Source organism: Dermochelys coriacea, chromosome 1 (assembly GCF_009764565.3).
Source record: "Dermochelys coriacea isolate rDerCor1 chromosome 1, rDerCor1.pri.v4, whole genome shotgun sequence".
Classification (NCBI taxonomy): Eukaryota; Metazoa; Chordata; order Testudines; family Dermochelyidae; genus Dermochelys; species Dermochelys coriacea.
The window spans coordinates 92612213-92636607 of NC_050068.2; the positions used below are offsets into that span (position 1 = coordinate 92612213).

The 24395-nt window shown below is 40.1% G+C and overlaps 1 long non-coding RNA gene across 1 annotated transcript; it reads right to left on the reverse strand.

The window, feature by feature from the left end:
• Positions 1 to 13081: 13081 nt before the first annotated feature.
• Positions 13082 to 19400, reverse strand: LOC122457657. The gene is made up of 3 exons (XR_006277310.1): positions 19256 to 19400; positions 14535 to 14538; positions 13082 to 13092 (listed from the first exon to the last, which is right to left on the reverse strand). It is a non-coding gene; the product is annotated as an uncharacterized LOC122457657 (long non-coding RNA).
• Positions 19401 to 24395: the final 4995 nt, after the last annotated feature.

Here is a 24395-nt window from a genome sequence, read left to right on the forward strand (position 1 = left end):
TCTAGAGCTTTGTTTGTTGACAAAGCTGCCCATGGAAGAGCTGATTTAAGTGAGGAAAGTGAATCACTCTGTTTTCAGGACAGAAGAGAGAAGGGCAAAAGCTGCTGGCCAGCCAAGAGAGCTGCAGTCCTCTTTTTACAAGAGATGGAAGTCCTTAATTATTGACTATGCTACCTCTTTGATGTGTCTCTCTCTGCAAGCCTTCTACACCGTACAGAATCTACACCCTGCAAGCATTTCTGCCAAGTTCCTAAACATAGCCAGTGAAGTTTGCAACTGTAGTTCTTAAAAAATTGTGTGCAGTTCTAAAAAGCAGGAAAGAAATATATGCTAATTCATATCTGTCATCTACAATGTAATGTGATTTATACACTTCTTGGAAAATAAGTAGTTCCATATGGCAGGGTACCAGTATTTGTCTTTGACAAATTGATCAAAAGCTCAAGGAAAATCCTTGGCAAAGTAAGACTATTAATAGCTATCAGTTTAGGGAAAAACAGAATGTTAAAATAACGTTCAGATGTTTAAAAAAATGGAAAATCAGGAAATGTTACTTTAAGGAAAAATGTCTAAAAATTAAATGGAATGTATGAAACTGAACAATCAAACACAACATTCTTTACAGTGCCCTCAATCTTCTGTTTTCTAACTTAACAACTTTCTCTGAAATGTAAGTTATTAAATTTGCAATGACTTATAAGGTTTAAGATGCTACCAGCATCATATAATACACTTTTATAGTTTGAGAACGTGAAACATGCAGCACTGAATGGGGACCTAAGAGCCTGGACCATGGTCAAAATGAAGGAGTACATGAGAACATTATATTCGTGATTCATTTGTATCATTGTATGATCTTTTGCATGACTATTTCCTGAGAAAAAACTTATCTGATCAAATACTAGCTTCTTATTGAAAAGAGGTCTAAAGACAAGAAGAGCCAAAATATAGGATGCCCCTTAAAGTACAAGAGGTATGCTCACTCCAGTCTGATGTGATTGCTGTAACTTCCCCTTCATGGCACTTTTCCCCATATACTTCATTAATGCATCAGGATAAACGTTCATTCACCTCTATGGAAAACCCAATGGTTCAAAATTCTATAGCAGAACACATTCAAATAACATTTTAAAGAAATATACCTCCCCACTTTGGGAACAGGATCAGACCCTAATAGTTATATTAACAATGATTTTTTGAAAACTAAATGGTCTTAATTATTCAGTATAAATTGAAGGTAAAAGCAAAACTCTATTATTAGGCACCCCAGTGCATTACATTTCCCCCATAATAAGAAACTTTCCCTTACACCTATTGCTTATAATATATGAAAAGGAGAATACTAAATTAAATATTTGAATGCCACAGGTACTGAAATAAATATTCAAAAGTGTCACTTATACAATGTGAAAATTATCTCTTTGCAATTTAGAATATTGTTTATGACTTAATCATTTTTCTGCCCACCCACTTCAGTTTAGGTAACTAGCACCATAATTAAGATAACTATTGAATATTGCTACATTTCTTAATGCATTACTACAAGTACCACATTGTCTATTTTGTTCGAACAATAATTTTCTCATATTTATTGTAATCCACAAATCACAGAGAAATCTCAATGCATCACCAGAAATTCGATATACACATATCACTTTTGACTCTCAGAGGAGTCAACTCTGGTCATTTATGAAGGGAAATCACATTTTCCCCTACTTTTCAGTTATCTAACCCTTAAAAGTGGGTAAAGTTTTCAAGATCTGGCACAGAATTTTGGTTCAGGAAAAGGTGGTATAAGTGCTGTATTAACCTGTAAAATTCCTGCAGTGGACAAGGCTACTAAGTTTATTGTGTAACTTATGAAAAAGTAGTGAAATAATTAAGGGCTGCATTCTGATATTCTTGCTCTCACTTAGTCGCACCTTATTCCACAAATAATCTCAATTAAATAATATGACTATTGAAGTGTAATAGTGCCAGAATTCTGCACTAAGATACAAGTGTTTTTTCCATAAGAAATTCTTATTACAGAAATTAATAGTGAATCATCACTTTTCATACTACCAGAGGTCTTTTTCAATCAAAAGAGAAATAGTTTATGGGAAGCTTCTGGTCTGAACTATCAATCTTTGAGATGTAGTTTCAGCATAACTACCATTGTCCTTTCCCATATCTGATTTTACATGTGGGATCATGTAAAAGTTTTGAGTAGTATCATACATTGTTGAGGCCAGTGCAATATTGTTGTTACACTGAATTCTGTTTTAAAGAACTCAGGCCAATCTTTTATGGCTTGTCTACATGGCAAGTTACCGTGTGGAAAGCCAAGATGTGACTCTACAGTGCACCAGCTTGTTGTGCAGTAACATCCTATGTGGATATGGCTCAAACAAAGTGAAAGTCCCAGAGTCCAGCTTGGCGGACTAATCTTTCAGGTAGTAGTATGTCAAGCTATGCTCTGAGACTTTCACTGTATGTAGCATTGTACACACAAGATGCTACTGCACAGCGAGCACTTGTGCTGTGGATTCACATCCTGGTTTGCAGTACAGTAATTTGCCATTTAGACAAGCCCTTAATGTAACGTATAATCTTATGTTGATATCTCTGTTTCCACCTGTGTCATTTGTACAGAGCTTCATCCTTTATTTATTAATTGAATTTGGATAATCTTCATATTTTCTTGCTCTTGCACTATGTCATGGAACTACATTTATTCTTTGCATTTTTATTTGGAGCATTATTATTTATTTATGGTGCAGTAGTGCCATGAGGCCACAACCAGCTAGGGGTTCTATAGTACTACAGGAACTGACAGTATCTGCCCTTACAATATCAAAGTAAGATATCAAGTATAATTTAAAAACAGGGTTTATCAACTATCAAAGAAGATATAAAATGTAGACATATTGAGGAAGATCACCATACATACAGTTAAATAAGAACAAAACATCTTATTACTCAGAAAACTAGTTGTACTTTGTCTGCCCTAACACTAAATCTCAACAACAGCTTTTTCACTTACCATTTTAGCCCCTCTAGGAATCTCAGGAATAAAAGAACAAGCTAGAGGCTCCAGCCATGAATTAGACTAGTGGAGTTCTCAAGGCTTTCTTTCTTAGTTCTATCAACGTCAGAACAACCACAAGCTAAATGCCAGCTCTAAACTCCACTAATGATAGGTTGTGAACACTTCTTCCAGTAGGTCTTCAAGACACCAACAAATCTGAAGATCACAAGAATGGTGTATGGCCTATCAGATACTCAACTTATCATGGCTGTCTCATCCCCCACCAGATCTCTATTCTAGAAGACATGAAAGAATCAGTAGCACTAGAACCTCTGAGTGAACATAAAGGGTTTGCTTTTCTACATCCCATGAACATGAACCCAAATTATCGGATAACATCATCAACTAAACGGAAAGATGGAAAAGGACTATTAAATCAACTACGCACTACAGGGATAATACATCTAATTGATACATCTGGTACAGCACAGGACTATAGCATGGATCATTCAAAAATAACTTTCTTCTCTTATTTTTTCATATACAGCATTAGCTGATGACAGGCATTTTATGCTTTAATTAAAGAAAAATTGTTTTTATGGTGCTGCCTTATATACTATGTTTTTAAGTTTATTTGCCTTTTATTAAAGTAGAAAACTGGTCTTTTGGAACATTTCAGTTTTGATGAGAGACAGCTGTAGAAAGGCTGTCATTTACTTTATTAATACACTATGGTTTGCTTGAGACATTACAGGGTTTTGTTGGGGTTTTTTTCTATTTTTATGGTGTCCCTAACCTCTGTTTGTCAGAGAGTGGAGAAGGATGGCAGGAGAGAGAGATCACTTGATCATTATCTGTTAGGTTCACTCCCTCTAGGGCACCTGGCATTGGCCACTGTTGGCAGACAGGATACTGGGCTGGATGGATCTTTGGTCTGACCCAGTATGGCCATTCTTATGTTCTTATTTTCAGTTCAATTTTGAAAGTGCTAAATTCTATTATTTAAATTCCAATTACAGTCCATCTGGTGTTAGTTACAACAGAAGTTGAAGAGAAGAAATTTAGTAGAGCATAATTACATATTACTTGTAAACATTTTATGATTAAGGAAGTAACTTACTTGAACTAACAGCAGTGTAACAGAATATGCATGTGGAATATGCATCAATTCCAGGACTAACTGTTAAGTAAAATAACTAATCTCATCATTATCATGTATATCTTGTTTCTGAATTTTTCTCTGTCATCTTTGCCTTCTGAAATCATGACATTTTGCCTTTTAATATCACTTTTCCTTCTGTCCTACCACTAGTTACTCATTATAGTTATGAGTGCATATGAATTTTGGCATCATGATTTCTCCTGAAAACCTATTATGTGTGATTCAAAATCCTCATGATATATTTAGACTTTAGAAACAGACCCTCAGTTCGTGTAATGCAACATAGTTCCATTGACTTCAGTGCATCTACTCTGATTTGCACTGATGCCTTCTCTCTATAAGAAAATTAGGTAGGCATAATTACATCACTAAGAGGTGTGAAAAATCCACGCCCCTGAGTGACATAGTTAAGTTGACTTAAGTCGCAGTATAGACAATGCTAAAATGACAGAAAAAAACCTTCCACTGACCTAGCTACAGCATTCTGGAAGGTGATTTCGTGCATTGATGGGAGAATTCCTCCTGTTGATGTAAGGAGTGGCTATACTGAAGCGCTACAGTGGCGTAGCTGCAGCATGTGTGTTGCTGTAGCATTTTAAGTGTAGACAAACCTAAACTCACAATTTGGCCCTAAGTGTTTGCTTTCTTCCTCTCGTGCTTTCCTTTCAGTTTCCAGACTCAGCTCAATAGCATGGCACTTTTAAACATGCAACTTGCTCGTAAAATATGAAATGCACACTCATTAGTCCTGTTCCAATCTTCTCACATTTATTTTCAGTCCTCAAATTATACATAATATTTTCAAACATAATAGAAGTTTAAAAAGTAGACTTAGGCAATTATGTGTAGTATCCAAAAAAATATTCGGAGTAATATGGGAATATGTTCCCTTCAGCTGATTTTTTTAAGATCATTCAAGAAGAGGTACAAGTCAACAGTACATTACAGACACTTTTAAAGTTAATAGCATTTAATGATTAGGTTAAAAATTATGTGTTGTTCAGTGAAAATACTCCTACACTCTTTCCACTTTTCTACTTCTCTCCCACCCTACTCTTCTGTTCCTAGAGCTTTCATCTCTTTGTACTTTCCTCTCAGTCTACAGTCTCCTTCTACTTTCTAGTTTTACCACTTTGACACTGTGTTGCTTAGATGGACAGTTGTTGTCTTTCAGAAACCATCCCACAATACCCCAAACTGACAGTTAAATTGGTGCAAGCACTCCTGGACACACACCACCAACACAAGGAGTATAGTGTGGACATGTAAAACCAATTCAATTACTGCGGTGGCAGTAGGTCAACGTAACTTAGGTCAACTTAATTTTGTAGTGCATACTTTCACTAATTGACTCCCAGTTATATTGTATGAGTGCTATAGTCAGATACTCTTGAATTACACTGCAGAATGTCACCAGCAAACTCCTAGTCCCAGACTTTCCCCAGAAATGTACATCTTATATTGTCCAGCTCTCTCCTGGAGAATACAAGTTCATATAAAGCCTGTCATTTTATTAATAGAAAATGAAATGCACACATCCTATTTTTTCAAATAGAGTTTCACAAATACTTCAATTCAATTGGTATAGATAGCACAATAAAACATAAAAAGAAAAGGAGTAATTGTGGCATCTTAGAGACTAACAAATTTATTTGAGCATAAGTGAGCTGTAGCTCATGAAAGCTTATGCTCAAATAAATTTGTTAGTCTCTAAGGTGCCACACGTACCCCTTTTCTTTTTGCAGATACAGACTAACATGGCTGCTACAATAAAACATGTTTCTTAACTACAGAAGGATAGATTTTAAGTGAATGCAAATAATGAGGTATGAGTCAGAATAGGTTACAAGAAAAATAAAAGTAAAATTCATCCAGTGCCTAACTTAACAAGCTAAGTGAATTCAAAGCAAAGTCTCTTTCACCACGTTTCAGCAGTCTTACTGGCTGGATTTCTTTCAGTCAGGATTTCTCCCCCCAGTCCAATATTGCTTCCTTTTTCTTCTGGTGTTGTGGGTTGAGGGAAAGGGAGAGATCATTTAGAGTGTCTACTCTCCCATCTTATAGGTCTTGCTCTTCTTTGAGAAGCATCTCCAGGAGGATGAGGCTCAGGAGACAGAAAGTCTATGTGGACCTCAAGCTGTTTCTTGTCAAGATGTAGATTTTTTTTCACCCTTGTCCTCTTTCCTGTCAAAGAGTGGCCTCTTAACCTGGTGATGGTCCATTTGATTTCATTGACACCTGACTGAGGCATCAGCTTGCCTTTTATTTCTGAGGAACTGGTTTGTGGATGCTCTCCAGACTTTAAACATGTCTTAGTAATTTCATATAGAGAGAGCTTATAACTTTACATGCAATATTGTCACACATATTTTACCTGGAGAATAATGATCATCAAATTATGAGTTTTCAAATGATACAAGGCAACTTTGTACAAAAGTTATCATAGTCCTGTAAAGGAGGTGAACATAGGGTTACAGACCATCACAGTTCCTAAAACCAAGGGTATCATTTGATATGGGGGAAGTGGAAGTCACCTCCCAGATGAAGGCCTTTGTTTCCCCTCACGGCTTTTCATAGATCTAATTCTCCCTTATGTCTTCTATTTCTTGCTGCTCCCCTCAAACTTTGCAAGATGTAATATAATTTTCTATATGTTGACACAACTTAACCCCCTGATTTTTCTGAAATGACACCCCTACATAACTAAGATGAGTAACTATGTGATCTTTTGATTCTAACTGTTGGTCTAACTCACTCTGTATCCCCCTCTCTGTTTTTTATCCTCACTTTACATATGTATAAATTCTTGATTGTAAGAACTTTGAGGCAGTAACTCATCTTATTGTTCTTATTGAGTACAATAGCACATTTTAAAATAATAATAATCAATTAATAATTCACCAACTAATTCATCTTTAAGATCACCTTCTTCTGTATGAATCCTTAACCCTATTTAAGGTAATGTGAGTTTTGCCATTTACTTCAATGAGGCCAGGATTTCATGCTCTGTATCTGATGGACTTTTGAAGTAATATTAGAGGTGAAATCCTGGCCTCGTTGAAGTTAATGGCAAAACTGCCATTGACTTCAATGGTGTTAAGACTTTACCCCAATCAAGGCTGGCTTTATGGGTGGGCAACGTGGGTGACTGCTGAGGATACCGTTGTCACGGGAGCACCGTCTACATGCCACAAGCTGGGGGGCCTGGGCTGCCAAAGTGGAGGTGAGTGCGGGTGAGCCTAGGGCTGAAGCCCCCAGACAGTTGGGCCAAGGGCAAGTGATGCTGCCTGGACCTGTCAGCCTGTCAGGGAGGCTCAGACAGCAGCACTTGCCTCTGTGGAACCAGCAGGCACGCCCCTGAGTCCCCTCTTCCTGTGGGCATTTCGGCCAGGCCATTCAAAGGCCATTTTCCCTGACCTTGATCTATAAGTACAAAGTAATGTGTGTAGCCCAACTGAAGTGTTGTACTGCTCTGTAATTCAGATAAAATGTAATAATAAAGAAACAATGCAGGGATATGACAATTAATTCCTTTACTTAATACTCCAAAGTGTTGACAAACTGCCTCTTTCACCATAATCTGTTGCAGTTATAGGCTTTTTAAATTAGAAATGCAACTGCTATAAATGTAGCAAGCAAATTAAGTCCATGTTAACTTAAGAAAGATCTTCAGCTACATCAAGTGACAGAAGCATATCTGAAGAAAGCAAGTAAATAAATAAATAAAAACACATTAATGAGGTTCTTCATTTTCTTTTCTCCTTCAGGAAAAAATGAATTTAATACAAAAGCAGATTAACATAATATTTTAATATTCTAAGAATATCAGGAAAGTCTGTTTTCTTCCATTGCAAATTATTTTTCTTCCTTTTCTGTAATTCTGTTAATAATCAGAGTTAACATAAGGCATTGATGTCTAAACTGACAACTTATATAAATGTCAAAATTTGTAGAGACATCTTATAAATCAAGCACAGACATGGATTTCAGCATGAATTAAAACATGCATAGATGTTATAACATTGTCCTCAGAATGTCCAAGAAAAATGCTAAAAATATTGTGATTCAGAGCAGGAAAAGTAGGGTTTGGCTTATGTCTTTAAGATGAATTTTTGGCACAGATAGAATGTTGATTAGCTGAATGCTTCTTTTCCACTCTGGTAAAATGGAAAAAGCCCTAAATCCAATTGATAGTGTAATGACCTGCCTTTGCTTGCAATTTGTTGCTGCTACTGAGGAAACTTATAGCATCAATACCATTTATGTTTAATGAAAAACAAAACTCCTTTTGTTGCTATTTCTGAAGACACAGTCAGTATCTGCATTTGAGTTTCGAAACAAAAGAGCAAATTCTCAACAGGTGTAAAGGAAAATAGCTCCACTGAAGTCAATTTTCACCAGATGTCCCAGGTAGTTTAATGTTCCATGCTACCACCCTTACTGATGTCAAGTAGTTCCTTCCTACTGAAACCAGTATGACTTCTGTAGTATTACTTGCACTGTCCATTCCCACTGAGCAAAGCACTGAAGCATACGTTTAGCTCTGGACATGTGCTGAGTCAATGAGACATACATAAGTGCTTTCCTGAAGAGAAATGGATTTAAGCTTATGTTCAACTGCTATGCTGAACTGGGGCCTAAGGTGTTACTGAGTGTGAGAGTGGCAGAAGTGGGCCATAAGGCTGCAAATGAGAACTATCGCTTTTCCTGCCCCCACTCAGGAGTGAATATACATATCCCTTGGAGTTTGGTGGGAATAAATGATGGACTTCACTCCAGATTCTCCTCTAATTCTCCCATTCTGCAAAGTGAAGAACTCTTACAGGTTCTGAGTGTTCAGAGATGGCAGGGCAAGTGTGGGTTGAACAGTGCCAAGGAAACAGCTGACTCCTCCCTCGTCATGTGCCTCTTACATCCCTGATTGTTTCAGCATGACACTTCAGCATGTTAGTTGCAGTGGAGGAAGTCTAGGTTGGATATTAGGAAACACTATTTCACTAGGAGGGTGGTAAAGCACTGGAATGCGTTACCTAGGGAGGTGGTGGAATCTCCATCCTTAGAGATTTTTAAAGCCCAGCTTGACAAAGCCTTGAGTGGGATGATTTAGTTGGTGTTGGTCCTGCTTTGAGTAGGGCGTTGGAGTAGATGACCTCGTGAGGTCTCTTCCAACCATAATATTCTATGATTCTATTATTCTTATGACAGGTTTCAGAGTAGCAGCCGTGTTAGTCTGTATTCGCAAAAATGAAAGGAGTACTTGTGGCACCTTGGAGACTAACAGATTTATTAGAGCATAAGCTTTCGTGAGCTACAGCTCACTTCATCGGATGCATTTGGTGGAAAAAACAGAGGGAAGATTGATATACACAAACAGAGAACATGAAACAATGGGTTTAACATACACACTGTAAGGAGAGTGATCACTTAAGATAAGCTATCACCAGCAGCGGGGTGGGGGGGAAAGGAGGAAAACCTTTCATGGTGACAAGCAAGGTAGGCTATTTCCAGCAGTTAACAAGAATATCTGAGGAACAGTGGGGGGTGGGGTGGGATGGGGGGAGAAATAACATGGGGAAATAGTTTTACTTTGTGTATGACTCATCCATTCCCAGTCTCTATTCAAGCCTAAGTTAATTGTATGCAGTTTGCAAATTAATTCCAATTCAGCAGTCTCTCGTTGAAGGATAGCCACTCTTAGGTCTGTAATCGAGTGACCAGAGAGTTTGAAGTGTTCTCCAACTGGTTTTTGAATGTTATAATTCTTGACATCTGATTTGTGTCCATTCATTCCTTTACGTAGAGACTGTCCAGTTTGACCAATGTACATGGCAGAGGGGCATTGCTGGCACATGATGGCATATATCACATTGGTAGATGCGCAGGTGAACGAGCCTCTGATAGTGTGGCTGATGTGATTAGGCCCTATGATGGTGCCCCTGAATAGATATGTGGACAGAGTTGGCAACGGGTTTTGTTGCAAGGATAGATTCCTGGGTTGGTGGTTCTGTTGTGTGGTGTGTGGTTGCTGGTGAGTATTTGCTTCAGATTGGGGGGCTGTCTGTAAGCAAGGACTGGTCTGTCTCCCAAGATCTGTGAGAGTGATGGGTCATCCTTCAGGATAGGTTGTAGATCCTTGATGATGCGTTGAAGAGGTTTTAGTTGGGGGCTGAAGGTGATGGCTAGTGGCGTTCTGTTCTTTTCTTTGTTGGGCCTGTCCTGTAGTAGGTGACTTCTGGGTACTCTTCTGGATCTGTCAGTCTGTTTCTTCACTTCAGCAGGTGGGTATTGTAGTTGTAGGAATGCATGATAGAGATCTTGTAGGTGTTTGTCTCTGTCTGAGGGTTGGAGCAAATGCGGTTATATCGTAGAGCTTGGCTGTAGACAATGGATCATGTGGTATGATCTGGATGAAAGCTAGAGCCATGTAGGTAGGAATAGCGGTCAGTAGGTTTCCGATATAGGGTGGTGTTTATGTGAGCATCGCTTATTAGCACCGTAGTGTCCAGGAAGTGGATCTCTTGTGTGGACTGGTCCAGGCTGAGGTTGATGGTGGGATGGAAATTGTTGAAATCATGGTGGAATTCCTCAAGAGCTTCTTTTCCATGGGTCCAGATGATGAAGATGTCATCAATGTAGCGCAAGTAGAGTAGGGGCATTAGGAGACGAGAGCTGAGGAAGCGTTGTTCTAAGTCAGCCATAAAAATGTTGGCATACTGTGGGGCCATGCAGGTACCCATCGCAGTGCCGCTGACTTGAAGGTATACATTGTCCCCAAATGTGAAATAGTTATGGGTGAGGACAAAGTCACAAAGTTCAGCCACCAGGTTAGCCGTGACATTATCGGGGTTACTGTTCCTGACGGCTTGTAGCCCATCTTTGTGTGGAATGTTGGTGTAGAGAGCTTCTACATCCATAGTGGCTAGGATGGTGTTTTTAGGAAGATCACCAATGGACTGTAGTTTCCTCAGGAAGTCAGTGGTGTCTCAAAGATAGCTGGGAGTGCTGGTAAAGTAGGGCCTGAGGAGGGAGTCTACATAGCCAGACAATCATGCTGTCAGGGTGCCAATGCCTGAGATGATGGGGCGTAAAGGATTTCCAAGTTTATGGATCTTGGGTAGCAGATAGAATACCCCAGGTCGGGGTTCTAGGGATGTGTCTGTGCGGTTTAAACCCTGGGGAATTGTGGAACAGTGGCCATTTAGGGGTACCTGAGTAGCCCAGTAAATGCCATGGAAAAAAATCTTCATGACAAGCCAGTATAGGGTAGTTCAGAAGATGATGATGGGGGCTGAGGGGAAAGTCAGTAATTCCAACATCTCTGGAACCCAAACAAATGGGTGCCTAGATGCCTGGACAACAGCTGCAAGGAAGCTACCCATTAGCCCTGTTCATTGGGTTTGGTTTGGAGGGAGAATTGCACATCTGAAATCCCTTTATTTTCCACCCACAGAGAGATGAGTTACTCTAGTCCTATGCATGTAGAGTGGATTTAACCTCAAAGAAATATATTTCAAAGTTAAGTTATGTAGTTATATTTAAGAAAAGGAGGCAAAATATGGATGCCTCAAATGTTTTGCTTTATTTCTTTGTTTAGTTACTTGTCTATTATTCTTGCTGCAGAAGAAAGCCATAGTTAGAATTAAGTTTAAGGGAGGAGAAGGCAGTTTAATCTTCAGTTCAGTTAGAAGGAAAACAACATGATAATGAGTTATATTAATATTTTGCTCCTGTGTTGGATGGAAGGAGAGTGCCTGGAAGGTTGGCTGCTGGTTCCTCAAAATCAGCAGTCTTTGTGAAATATAAAGGTTTAGGACACTCAGAACCTACTTTGTTGTGAGGGGGATCGCGAGGGGTGCACGTAGATGTACTTAAGACCTTATAAAGAGTCGTTTTAGATAAAAGCACTCTTATTTGAATTAATCATATGTCAAATGGAAGAGCTGTGTCTCCTTTTATTTATTCCTGACACCACCTGGAGTAAAAGAGTTAAGTTATCAATGCTTTGGGTTCTGAAAACCCTGGGTAACAGATTTAAAGAAACACTTTCAACAAAGTTCTGAATGATTGATTTCTACTTAAGATAAAAGTGTAACCTGAAATTTCAAAACTAAAGGCAACAAAATGCAACGTAAGGAGTTAAAAAAATAGAAGTGAGGCAGAGGACATTAATGCCATTAGGCATGTAAAACCATGGGGAAAAAATTAACTAGAGTCTTATAGACTCTAATAATGGGATAGGAGTAGACTTTTGCTAGAGAAAAATTACTATTAAAGGTTGATCCAGGATCTCATAAGTGTGGTATATAGACAAAGTAAAATAATCCCTCCACTCTTACTTGGTACCTAGGGAGTTACTGTGGTGGCTTTTAAACATAGGATACAATGCAATCTTCAATGGAATAGGTAGTACCAACCCAATGCCACGGTTTTCTTTTTCAGTGCCAGGTAGTATGAGAGTGAACCATACCCAGAAATGCCAGCCAAACCCCTTCAGATAGCTTTTTCTTCTACATTAATTAAGGAATTTTAGTATTATCAGATTTTAAGGTTTTGAGGAAAAAATAATGGGAACTAAAAATAATTGTCATATTAAATAAGAGAGTCCATGCTAGGATTAATGTTAATAACTCAGATACCTTTTTAGATATTTAAAATATTTTTTTTTAAAAAATGAGAATGTTTGGATGCTTTCTATACCAATTAACTCTAGAGAAAAAAAAACCTAGGAAGGCAAGCAAATTATGGTGGCCTAGAGCAGCCACTACACTTATAAATGACGTTAACTGCTTGAAGAAGCAGAAAAATGTGAATATTTTCCACACTTTCATAAGGGTTAAGTGTCATAGAAGATGATCATGTATCACAAAGGGTGAAAAGAGTTTCAGTGAGTCAGCATTTTAATCATCAGTTTGACTTGAGCCTCTAGCTTTCTCATTCCTTCCCAAGAGCCAACTCATCTTTCCTCTCTGCAGACAGTAATGTGCAGTGTGAAATGTCATTTAAACACAGGACCATAAGCAATAAGGGTGGGATTTCCAAGAATGTCTAACTGATTTTCAACAGGTTTTATTACCTCACCCACCCTGTTTCTCTCAGATCCTGGGACCAACAAGGTTAAAAAAATGCTATAAATAACTTATATTCTTAAGTCAATTAGGTTCTTTTGAAAGGATTTTTCAAAGTACAAAGTACAAACCCAGAATGATGGCAGTCAGTAAGGGGAGACTATTGCTTCAGTTGAAGAAATAATTCAACACAAGTATATGTAAGATTACACTAAATTTCTCTTCTGGTGTACGAGAAAATGGAGAGGGATAGTGCTAGTAGAGATATATGAATAATTGAGTTTTCAGTTCACTGGACATTCTGAAAAATTGGGGGGGAAAAACATTTTGTTTTGCGTTCACCCAAAATTATTTTTTTCTATATTCGATAAACCAAATATTTGTCAAAAAATCTTTTTGGGTCAAACAAAACACTTTATAAAATATAATATAATATAATTATATTTAAAATAAATATTTTGTTTATGTTGTTTAAATCTTTTTGAACTAAAATTGAACTTGTTTCAAAGCTAAATGTTTTATTTAGAACATGTTGAAATGAAACATTTCAAATTTTATGTTTCAGATTAGCAGACATGTTAGTCTGTATCCGCAAAAATAAAAGGAGTACTTGTGGCACCTTAGAGACTAACAAATTTATTAGAGCATAAGTACATTCCTTTTCTTTTTTCAAATTTTGAATATTTCAAAACAAATTTTTTTACCCAAATAATTAGGCAAATTCTGCATGAATTTGCAAAATGTTTCATTTGACCTGAATCTGTATTTTCCAAGAAAAAAATGTTTCAGAAGGAAATTTTTACTCAGAATTGGATGGTACCTCTTTGACTATCATTTACAGAGAACCGTGAGACTTTATTGCTTCTTGCACCAGCCAGTGCCTACATAGTAATATTTGTCCCATAGCATTTGTTGGTTAATTAGGGATTCCAAGTTTCATGGGGAAAAATATTCTTATCTTCCTTTAGCTAGTCTAACACTTACCTTTTTTTTCAAATATCCATGAATGTAGTGGTCCCTTAGAGTGAAAGCTGACTCTCTGTTTGAGAATGGTGCAATGGATTTTGACCCCAAAAGGTTAACTCTTGTAATACGTTGTTCTGAGCAATATTGTGTCTTCGTCAAAATTGTTGCTTTTCCAAAGAGCAGTTTTCTAATTAGTATGTCCTGTTCTTATCTGTACAACTTTATTAAATGGGTACCAAAAGTCTTCTGCAGAATGAAAGCAGCATTTAGAAACCTTATCTGAACTCTGTTTTTGCTACCTAATGAAAGCAGATTTGAAAAAAAAAATTACATGTCTAAGGGACTGAATATTTTGTTGAAAAGAATGTATTGCAAAGGGATGACATCTGCATCATCAAGGGCAGAATGTTATTGTCTTTTTAAGCTTCCAGGCATCATAAAAGAAATTGCCAGCTGAAGCTATGTAACGTATGTCACGTGATGCTATACTGGATATAATGTATAACAGGATCTGACACATCAGTGATATGATTAAAGAATAATATTAACCTTTGTGCCTTTTTAACTAAGCAATGATTCCATTCCCAGGTAGATAAACGATGAAGCTGAAGGCCAAGTAGTTTGTCCCCAGGGATCATTGCAAGGAAAATAGCACATGAATATCCTTGTCACCATTAGACTATAAATGACATTTAAAAGGCAATTAATTTTTTTACATTCACCCATGAATCTAAATGACACTTTTAACACTCACATTTTAATTAGCTTTAATTAAAATCACAATTTTGTTAAATCGTTAAATGTTTTCATTTTATGAGAAAATAAGGATAGGGTTGCAGTGAAGCTGCCTCTGGGAGTAATGCCACCTCCATCTTTATTCACCGAAGTTCAATTGTAAAGGAATCATCAGATGGCACCTCTGCATTTTGCCTTCTTACATTAATATCTTCTCCCAGTAGTATCTTCACACAATGTACTATAAAAGCCATGATTCTTATGAAATAATTAGTACATTAGCACTGGGATATTTATATGTAAATGATTTATATTAAAATGTATCATGGAGGATCACAGAATCATAGAAGATTAGGGTTGGAAGAGACCTCAGGAGGTCATCTAGTCTAATCCCATGCTCAAAGCAGTACCAACACCAACTAAATCATCCCAGCCAGACCTTAAAAACCTCTAAGGATAAAGATTCGACCACCTCCCTAGGTAACCCATTCCAATGCTTTACCACCCTCCTAGTGAAATAGTGTTTCCTAATATCCAACCTAGACCTCCCCCACTGAAACTTGAGACCATTGCTTCTTGTTCTGTCATATGCCACAAATCAGAACAGCCTAGCTCCATCCTCTTTGGAACCCCCTTCAAGTAGTTGAAGGCCACTATCAAATCCCCCCTCACTCTTCTCTTCTGCAGACCAAATAAGCCCAGATCCCTCATCCTACTAGATCGCATGCCCTGATTCTCATGGGTGACTTTAATTTTCCTGATATCTGCTGGGAGAGCAATACAGCGGTGCATAGACAATCCAGGAAGTTTTTGGAAAGCGTAGGGGACAATTTCCTGGTGCAAGTGCTAGGGGAGCCAACTAGGGGGAGCGCTTTTCTTGACCTGCTGCTCACAAACCGGGTAGAATTAGTGGGGGAAGCAAAAGTGGATGGGAATCTGGGAGGCAGTGACCATGAGTTGGTTGAGTTCAGGATCCTGACGCAGGGAAGAAAGGTAAGCAGCAGGATACGGACCCTGGACTTCAGGAAAGCAGACTTTGACTCCCTCAGGGAACAGATGGCCAGGATCCCCTGGGGGACTAACATGAAAGGGAAGGGAGTCCAGGAGAGCTGGCTGTATTTCAAGGAATCCCTGTTGAGGTTACAGGGACAAACCATCCCGATGAGTCGAAAGAATAGTAAATATGGCAGGCGACCAGCTTGGCTTAATGGTGAAATCCTAGCGGATCTTAAACATAAAAAAGAAGCTTACAAGAAGTGGAAGGTTGGACATATGACCAGGGAAGAGTATAAAAATATTGCTCGGGCATGTAGGAAAGATATCAGGAGGGCCAAATCGCACCTGGAGCTGCAGCTAGCAAGAGATGTCAAGAGTAACAAGAAGGGTTTCTTCAGGTATGTTGGCAACAAGAAGAAAGCCAAGGAAAGTGTGGGCCCCTTACTGAATGAGGGAGGCAAGCTAGTGACAGAGGATGTGGAAAAAGCTAATGTACTCAATGCTTTTTTTGCCTCTGTTTTCACTAACAAGGTCAGCTCCCAGACTGCTGTGCTGGGCAACACAAAATGGGGAAGAGATGGCCAGCCCTCTGTAGAGATAGAGGTGGTTAGGGACTATTTAGAAAAGCTGGACGTGCACAAGTCCATGGGGCCGGACGAATTGCATCCGAGAGTGCTGAGGGAATTGGCGGCTGTGATTGCAGAGCCCTTGGCCATTATCTTTGAAAACTCGTGGCGAACGGGGGAAGTCCCGGATGACTGGAAAAAGGCTAATGTAGTGCCCATCTTTAAAAAAGGGAAGAAGGAGGATCCTGGGAACTACAGGCCGGTCAGCCTCACCTCAGTCCCTGGAAAAATCATGGAGCAGGTCCTCAAAGAATCAATCCTGAAGCACTTAGAGGAGAGGAAAGTGATCAGGAACAGTCAGCATGGATTCACCAAGGGAAGGTCATGCCTGACTAATCTAATCGCCTTTTATGATGAGATTACTGGTTCTGTGGATGAAGGGAAAGCAGTGGATGTATTGTTTCTTGACTTTAGCAAAGCTTTTGACACGGTCTCCCACAGCATTCTTGTCAGCAAGTTAAGGAAGTATGGGCTGGATGAATGCACTATAAGGTGGGTAGAAAGCTGGCTAGATTGTCGGGCTCAACGGGTAGTGATCAATGGCTCCATGTCTAGTTGGCAGCCGGTGTCAAGTGGAGTGCCCCAGGGGTCGGTCCTGGGGCCCGTTTTGTTCAATATCTTCATAAATGATCTGGAGGATGGTGTGGATTGCACTCTCAGCAAATTTGCGGATGATACTAAACTGGGAGGAGTGGTAGATACGCTGGAGGGGAGGGATAGGATACAGAAGGACCTAGACAAATTGGAGGATTGGGCCAAAAGAAATCTAATGAGGTTCAATAAGGATAAGTGCAGGGTCCTGCACTTAGGATGGAAGAATCCAATGCACCGCTACAGACTAGGGACCGAATGGCTCGGCAGCAGTTCTGCGGAAAAGAACCTAGGGGTGACAGTGGACGAGAAGCTGGATATGAGTCAGCAGTGTGCCCTTGTTGCCAAGAAGGCCAATGGCATTTTGGGATGTATAAGTAGGGGCATAGCGAGCAGATCGAGGGACGTGATCGTTCCCCTCTATTCGACACTGGTGAGGCCTCATCTGGAGTACTGTGTCCAGTTTTGGGCCCCACACTACAGGAAGGATGTGGATAAATTGGAAAGAGTACAACGAAGGGCAACGAAAATGATTAGGGGTCTAGAGCACATGACTTATGAGGAGAGGCTGAGGGAGCTGGGATTGTTTAGTCTGCAGAAGAGAAGAATGAGGGGGGATTTGATAGCTGCTTTCAACTACCTGAAAGGGGGTTTCAAAGAGGATGGCTCTAGACTGTTCTCAATGGTAGCAGATGACAGAACGAGGAGTAATGGTCTCAAGTTGCAATGGGGGAGGTTTAGATTGGATATTAGGAAAAACTTTTTCACTAAGAGGGTGGTGAAACACTGGAATGCGTTACCTAGGGAGGTGGTAGAATCTCCTTCCTTAGAGGTTTTTAAGGTCAGGCTTGACAAAGCCCTGGCTGGGATGATTTAACTGGGACTTGGTCCTGCTTTGAGCAGGGGGTTGGACTAGATGACCTTCTGGGGTCCCTTCCAACCCTGATATTCTATGATTCTATGATCCTATCCTCATAAATCATGTGCCCCAGCCCCCAAATAATTTTTATTGCTTTCTGCTGGACTCTCTCCAATTTGTCCACATCCCTACTGTAGTGTGGGGAACAGAACTAGATGCAATATCCAGGTGTGGCGTCACCAGTGCCGAATAGAGGGGAATAAGCACTACCCTCGATCTGCTGGCAATGCTTCTACTAATACAGCCCAATATGCCATTGGTCTTCTTGGCAATGAGGTCACACTGCTGACTCATCCACTGTAATCCCCAGGTTCTTTTCTGCAGAACTGCTGCTTAGCCAGTCAGTCCCCAGCCTGTAGCAGTGCATGGGATTCTTCCTTTCTAAGTGCAGGAATCTTCACTTGTTCTTGTTGAACCTCCTCAGATTTCTTTTGGCCCAATTCTCCAATTTTTCTAGGAAACTCTGGATCCTATCCCCACCCTCCAGCGTATCTACCTCTCCCCCCAGTTTAGTGTCATCTGCGAACTTGCTGAGGATGTAATTAATCCCATCATCCAGATCATTGATAAAGATGTTGAACAAAACAGGGCACAGGACCGACTCCTGGGGTACTCCACTTGATACTGGCTGCCAACTAGACATCAAGCCATTGATTATTACCCGTTGAGCCTGACAATCTAGCCAGCTTTCTATCCACCTTATAGTCCATCCATCCAATCCATACTTTTTTAACTTGCTGACAGAAATACTGTGGGAGACTGTATCAAAAGCTTTGCTAAAGTCAAGATATATCACATCCACCATTTTCCCCAAGTCCACAGAGCCAGTTATCTCATCATACAAGGCAATCAGGTTGGTCAGGCATGACGTTTCCTTGGTAAATCCATGTTGACTGTTCCTGATCACCTTCCTCTCCTCCAAGTGCTTCAAAATGGATTCCTTGAGGACCTGCTACATGATTTTGCCGGTGACTGAAGTGAAGCTCACCAGTCTGTAGTTCCCCGGCTTCTCTTTCTTCCCTTTTTAAAATATGGGCATTGTATTTGACTTTTTCCAATCATCCAGGACCTCCCCTAATTGCCACAAATTTTCAAAGATAATGGCCAATGACTCTGCAATCACATGATCCAACTTCCTCAGCACCCTTGGATGCATTAGATTTGGACCCATGGACTTCTGCGCACCCAGCTTTTCTAAATAGTCCTTAACCTGTTATTTCATCACTGAGGACTGCTCACCTCCTCCCCATACTGTGTTGCCCAGTGCAGCAATCCTGTGAGCTGACCTTATTTGTGAAGACCGAAGCAAAAAAAGCATTGAGTATTTCAGCTTTTTTTTTTTTTACCTCTGGCAAGGTGTTTCTGGCACAGTGTTCCACAGGTTGACTGTTTTGTGTGAAAAAATATTTCCTTTTGTTTGTTTTAAACCTGCTGCCTATTAATTTCATTGAGTGGCCCCTAGCTCTTGAGTTATGAGATGGAGTAAATAACACTTCCTTATTTACTTTCTCCACACCTGTCATGCTTTTATAGACCTCAATCATATCCTCCCTTAGTCAACTCTTTTCCAAGCTGAAAAGTCCCAGTCTTATTCGTCTCTCATATGGAAGCTGTTCCAGACCCCTAATCATGTTTTGCTGTTTTCTGTACCTTTTCCAATTCCAATATATCTTTTATTTTTGAGACTGGGCGACCACATCTGCATGCACTGTTCAAGATATGGGAGTACCATGGATTTATATAGCGGCAATATGATATTTCTGTCTTATTATCCCTTTCCCTTATTATCCCTTTCTTAATGATTCCCAACATTCTGTTAGCTTTTTGAAAGAACTATCCACAATGACTCCAAGGTCTCTTTCTTGAGTGGTAACAGGAAATTTAGACCCCATCATTTTATATGTATAGTTGACATGTTTTCCAATGTGCATTACTTTGCATTGAATTTCACCTGCCGTTTTGTTGCCCAGTCACACAGTTTTGTGAGATCCCTTTGTAAATCTTCGCTGTCTGCTCTGGACTTAACTACCTTGAGTAGTTTTGTGTCATCTGCAATTTTTTCCACCTCAGTGTTTATCCCTTTATCCAGATTGTTTATGAATATATTGAATAGTACTGCTCCTCATACAGGCACCTGGGGGACATCACTATTTACCTCTCTCCATTCTGAAAACTAATCATTTACTTCTACCCTTTGTTTCCTATGTTTCAACTGCTATAGAGGACTGGTCAACATCTCTAGCATCCCCAGTGCTTGTCTGTGTAAGGGAACTATGTCCCCTTGCTAAAACTCAGTGGGGGTGTTTTGGTTGGCTAGCTCCCAGTACCAAAAAAAAAGGGGGGAAGGGTCCATGGGAAATCATGACCCTGAGACTGACAGTTCCCAGGAATCAATGGGGAGAGGCCAATGCTCCAGGTCAGCCTGAATGACAGGTTGGGCAGGCTAATCAGGGAGTCAGGAGGCCAGGGTGTTACACTAATAAAAATGATAACAACAGGATCTTGTAAGAGGGACAAGGCAAAATGCCACGTTTATTGTAAATACAACAAAATATTACTATATGCAATTTCTATATAAATCCATTCCCACACACAGACATTCACACAGGTTCTGCAAAAAGGTTGTTCATGCCAAGTCACTGGCCAGGTGGCCTGGACATGAGAGTGGAGCCGATTTGTTGTCAGATGCACATCCAATGCTCTTGAAGGGTGGTCGTAGAACCAGATTCAAAGAACACAGTCCCTGGACCCAATTTTTATAGGTCTCTGGTTCAATACAAATCTATGGAAGTTGCTTCATCATGCTGAATTAACAATTGAGATGACCATCAATCAGCTCAATCAGCAGGTGGTACATCCGTGACGGCTCCATGATGGCTAGGTGTTATCTTCTTGTTCTTCCTTGATGCGTTTTGGGTGGATTCCGGTTCACCCTCTGGGGGTCAATTCGGTTATCTCCACTTTGCATATTCTTCGGCCCATTGATACCAAGGTTGAAATTCTTAGGATTAGGCTGGCACCATTTACTAACCAATTATTTCCCTGCTTCAGGCTCTCAATTCCATGCACTTATCATTCATTCTTTTACTTAACACAATCTATGACTCTTAATTCATTCAACAAGTTTTATCCCACTATCTATTTTTCCCTCTTTGGATACCAAGATTTACATAGGCATGACAAGGGCCCCCCGCGGGGGAAGAGCATCAGGGTGTTGTTTTAAAGAACAGCATTGTTTTCTCAAAGTTCTTATCATTTTCCAGCACAGACTTTTTATCCTGTACCAGCCTGAAATAATTAGCACTTTGGTCTTGCATTTGTTACAGAGTGAAATTCAACAACATGGAACTGATGTTCATACCCTTTTACAATACCTATATACTCTTTTGTCTATCTTTATTTCTACTACTACATAATTATAATTCTATCATACTTATATAACTTTGAGGGCGACCCAACAAGGGGGGTCCTGTCCTCCATGTGAGCTGGAATTGCCTGGGTCAGACAGAGTGGGACTGAGCTAATGAGAAAGGAGGGGCCCAAGCTGAGCTGGGGAGCAGAGCTGTGCCAGATCCAGAGGGGCCAGAAAAGTAGCCCATGAAGCAGGTCAGTACAGGGAACAGAGTCACAGAAGCAGCCTACAGAGCAGACCTGTGCTGGGAGCAGAGCTGCAGCAACCAGAGCCAGAGGGGCCAGAGAAGCAGCCCAGGGAGCTGGAGGCTGATCAGCAGCAGCAGCCATGCTGAGGCAGGGTGGAGCAGGAGCTGGAGCTGGAGCAGTCCTGAGCTGAGTGTGGTGAGCAGCTGGGGAGAGTGAGGGGTCCTGCCACCTAGAGCCTGAGAGCATATGGACACTGCCAGAGCAAGCGTCCGACCTGCAGAATCTCTGCAGCACAGCCAGGGCCTAAGAAGGAGACCTGGGACTTGTGAGGAACCCACTGAACTGCCATTACATTCCAGAGACACTCTTTGTGACCTCCCCATGCCACAGAGCGGGGTTATATGTTTTCCTTTAACCTTTCCCATTTTTCCTTATTTTTTTTAAATTAATTGCTGTTTAAGAAATTGTATTTGCTATGAACTGTATGTAATGATCAGTGGGTCAGGGAAGCATCCAGTGCAGAGAGAGTACCCCAGAGTGCGGACACCCTAGCCCCTGCCCTAAGTGACCAGGACAAGGTTGGGTGTCAAGCCCCCCAGGAATCCTGGGCTCAGCCTTGTTGGGGTTACAAGGACTCTGCCACACAGGAGAGTGGAAGGGTAGCCCTTCAGTCAGGCAGGCCTCTGGGCAAAGGAAGTGGGAGTGAGGACTCGGATCCTTTCGCTAGACCACTTCACAAGGGTAGTATATAAGCCAGGAAAGTTCTCCATTCCCCTGCTTACATCTGCTCTGAGAACTCTTATTGGATTGGAATATATTTTTTTAAAATAGTGCATCTAATCAATTCCTTAGGATATATTTACAGCACCATTTGAATTATCACAAAAATTAATGAATTAAAACAAATCTTCAAAAATTGGAGGAATTGGTCATCTTTGAGCCTGACTGTGTAACTCTTACACGTGCTGACTAGAACATGAGACTGTGCCCCTTTCTTGGTATTTCTTAAACTCAATTGATATTAACACACTTGCGTATTTTGTCTAGCTACTTATTTTGAGATTTTTATTTTAAGACCTAATGCGCTATATTTTTTTTAATAATATGCTCTTTTACTTGGTGACTAATTGTAGATCACGCTGAATTATTTATTCTTTTTTATCATTGTGGCTGAATATTTTTGTTAGCTAGCTACTGGAGTACATGCTACTTTATATATTTTTCAAACAGACAAAAATGTCTATAGTAGCACAGCCTTGTTTCACTATGAATTATTAGTTCTGAGGAAAATGGCATTTGGTCTTAAAGTATAGGACAGAATAATATTCGTTTTTACTGCTTCTTATCAGATCTCTAGTATTCTGACAAAGAAATATTATCTAATATATAAATTAAAACCTGTGAGGCACTCAGATACTTGGAAGACAGGGGTTATAAAAGTACTGCAAATCGATATGTATTTAAAAACTGTTGTAATTTCGCATGTATGTATTTATAAAGTGCTTTGCCAATTCAGAGCACTTTGGATTTATTAACTTAATTATGCACCCCTGTAAAGTGAGCCTAGAGAAAAAGTGATTCTTTGCTACATCAGTGACCAAGCTAGAATCAGAACTTAGAAATGTCTGATTCCTAGTTCTGGGTTTGTCTCTAGGCCATACTGCTACCCTAGTTCATTAAATGCCATATCAGTCATTCCATATGTAAAGAGCAAACAATTGTAGAAATTTTTTCTTGATATAAAAATATTTGCAGGAACCTCAAAATAAAATTTTTGTTTCTCTGTCTCCAGACATTATTTTATTAATTAGTGGTAATATTCTAGTAGCCACAATGTGCTGGGCACTGTTTACACACACACAGGATGACACAGTCCCTGGTCCAACCCCCTTCGGACCATATCCAGAATTGCTGCTGATTGGCATAGCTTCATTGATTATTGCAGCCAGGAACCCTCTCCTGTAGTCAGGCATTGCTTGTGAGAAAGGTGATAGTACCCACCTAACTCCACACAAGCTGGGCAGAGAGGTGTAAGAGCCTGATTGAAGTCACCCCCTTTGCATGAAGAGGACAAAGAAGTATTTGAACGTTTGTCTCCCATTCTTCAGGTGAGGGTAATCTCGAGACTATAGAGTCATTCTCATGATTTCTCTCTTGCACAATATATCTTTAGTTACTTATACATGGTGGAACAGCTTCAACAGGAGAGACTGAGAGAAACCCCTACTGGCATATTCCATGGCCCATCAGTTAGGGCAGTCTCCTGAGAGGTAGAAGATCCCCTATTCAATTCCTTGCTCCCTATCAGGAAGAAGGGGAATTCAAATGGGGTCTCCCTCATCCTTGGTAAATTCCGTAACCACTGGGCTAAGGGTTATGAGTGACACCTCCCAGCTGGCTATTTTGTATGGAGTTAGACATTTTCTGAAAATGCCTATTTGATTGTGCCCTGCAGGTCAAGTAGGGACAATACCTAGTTTCAGGCTTCTATTGGTGCTTAGGCATGGGATAGACGCCTGGGCACTTATATGGAGGTAGCTATGCACATGGCCATATGCAGAAACTTAGGTGAGTAGGGGACTATAAAAGTGGAAATTTAGGCACCTCAAGGATTAGGTGACAACGAGTGAGAGTTTTGTGAATGCCAGTGACACCTAAATTGTGGACCCAGGAATTTAGATACCAAAGCCTTTTGTCAATCTATTCCTAAGAAAATAGCTGCTTG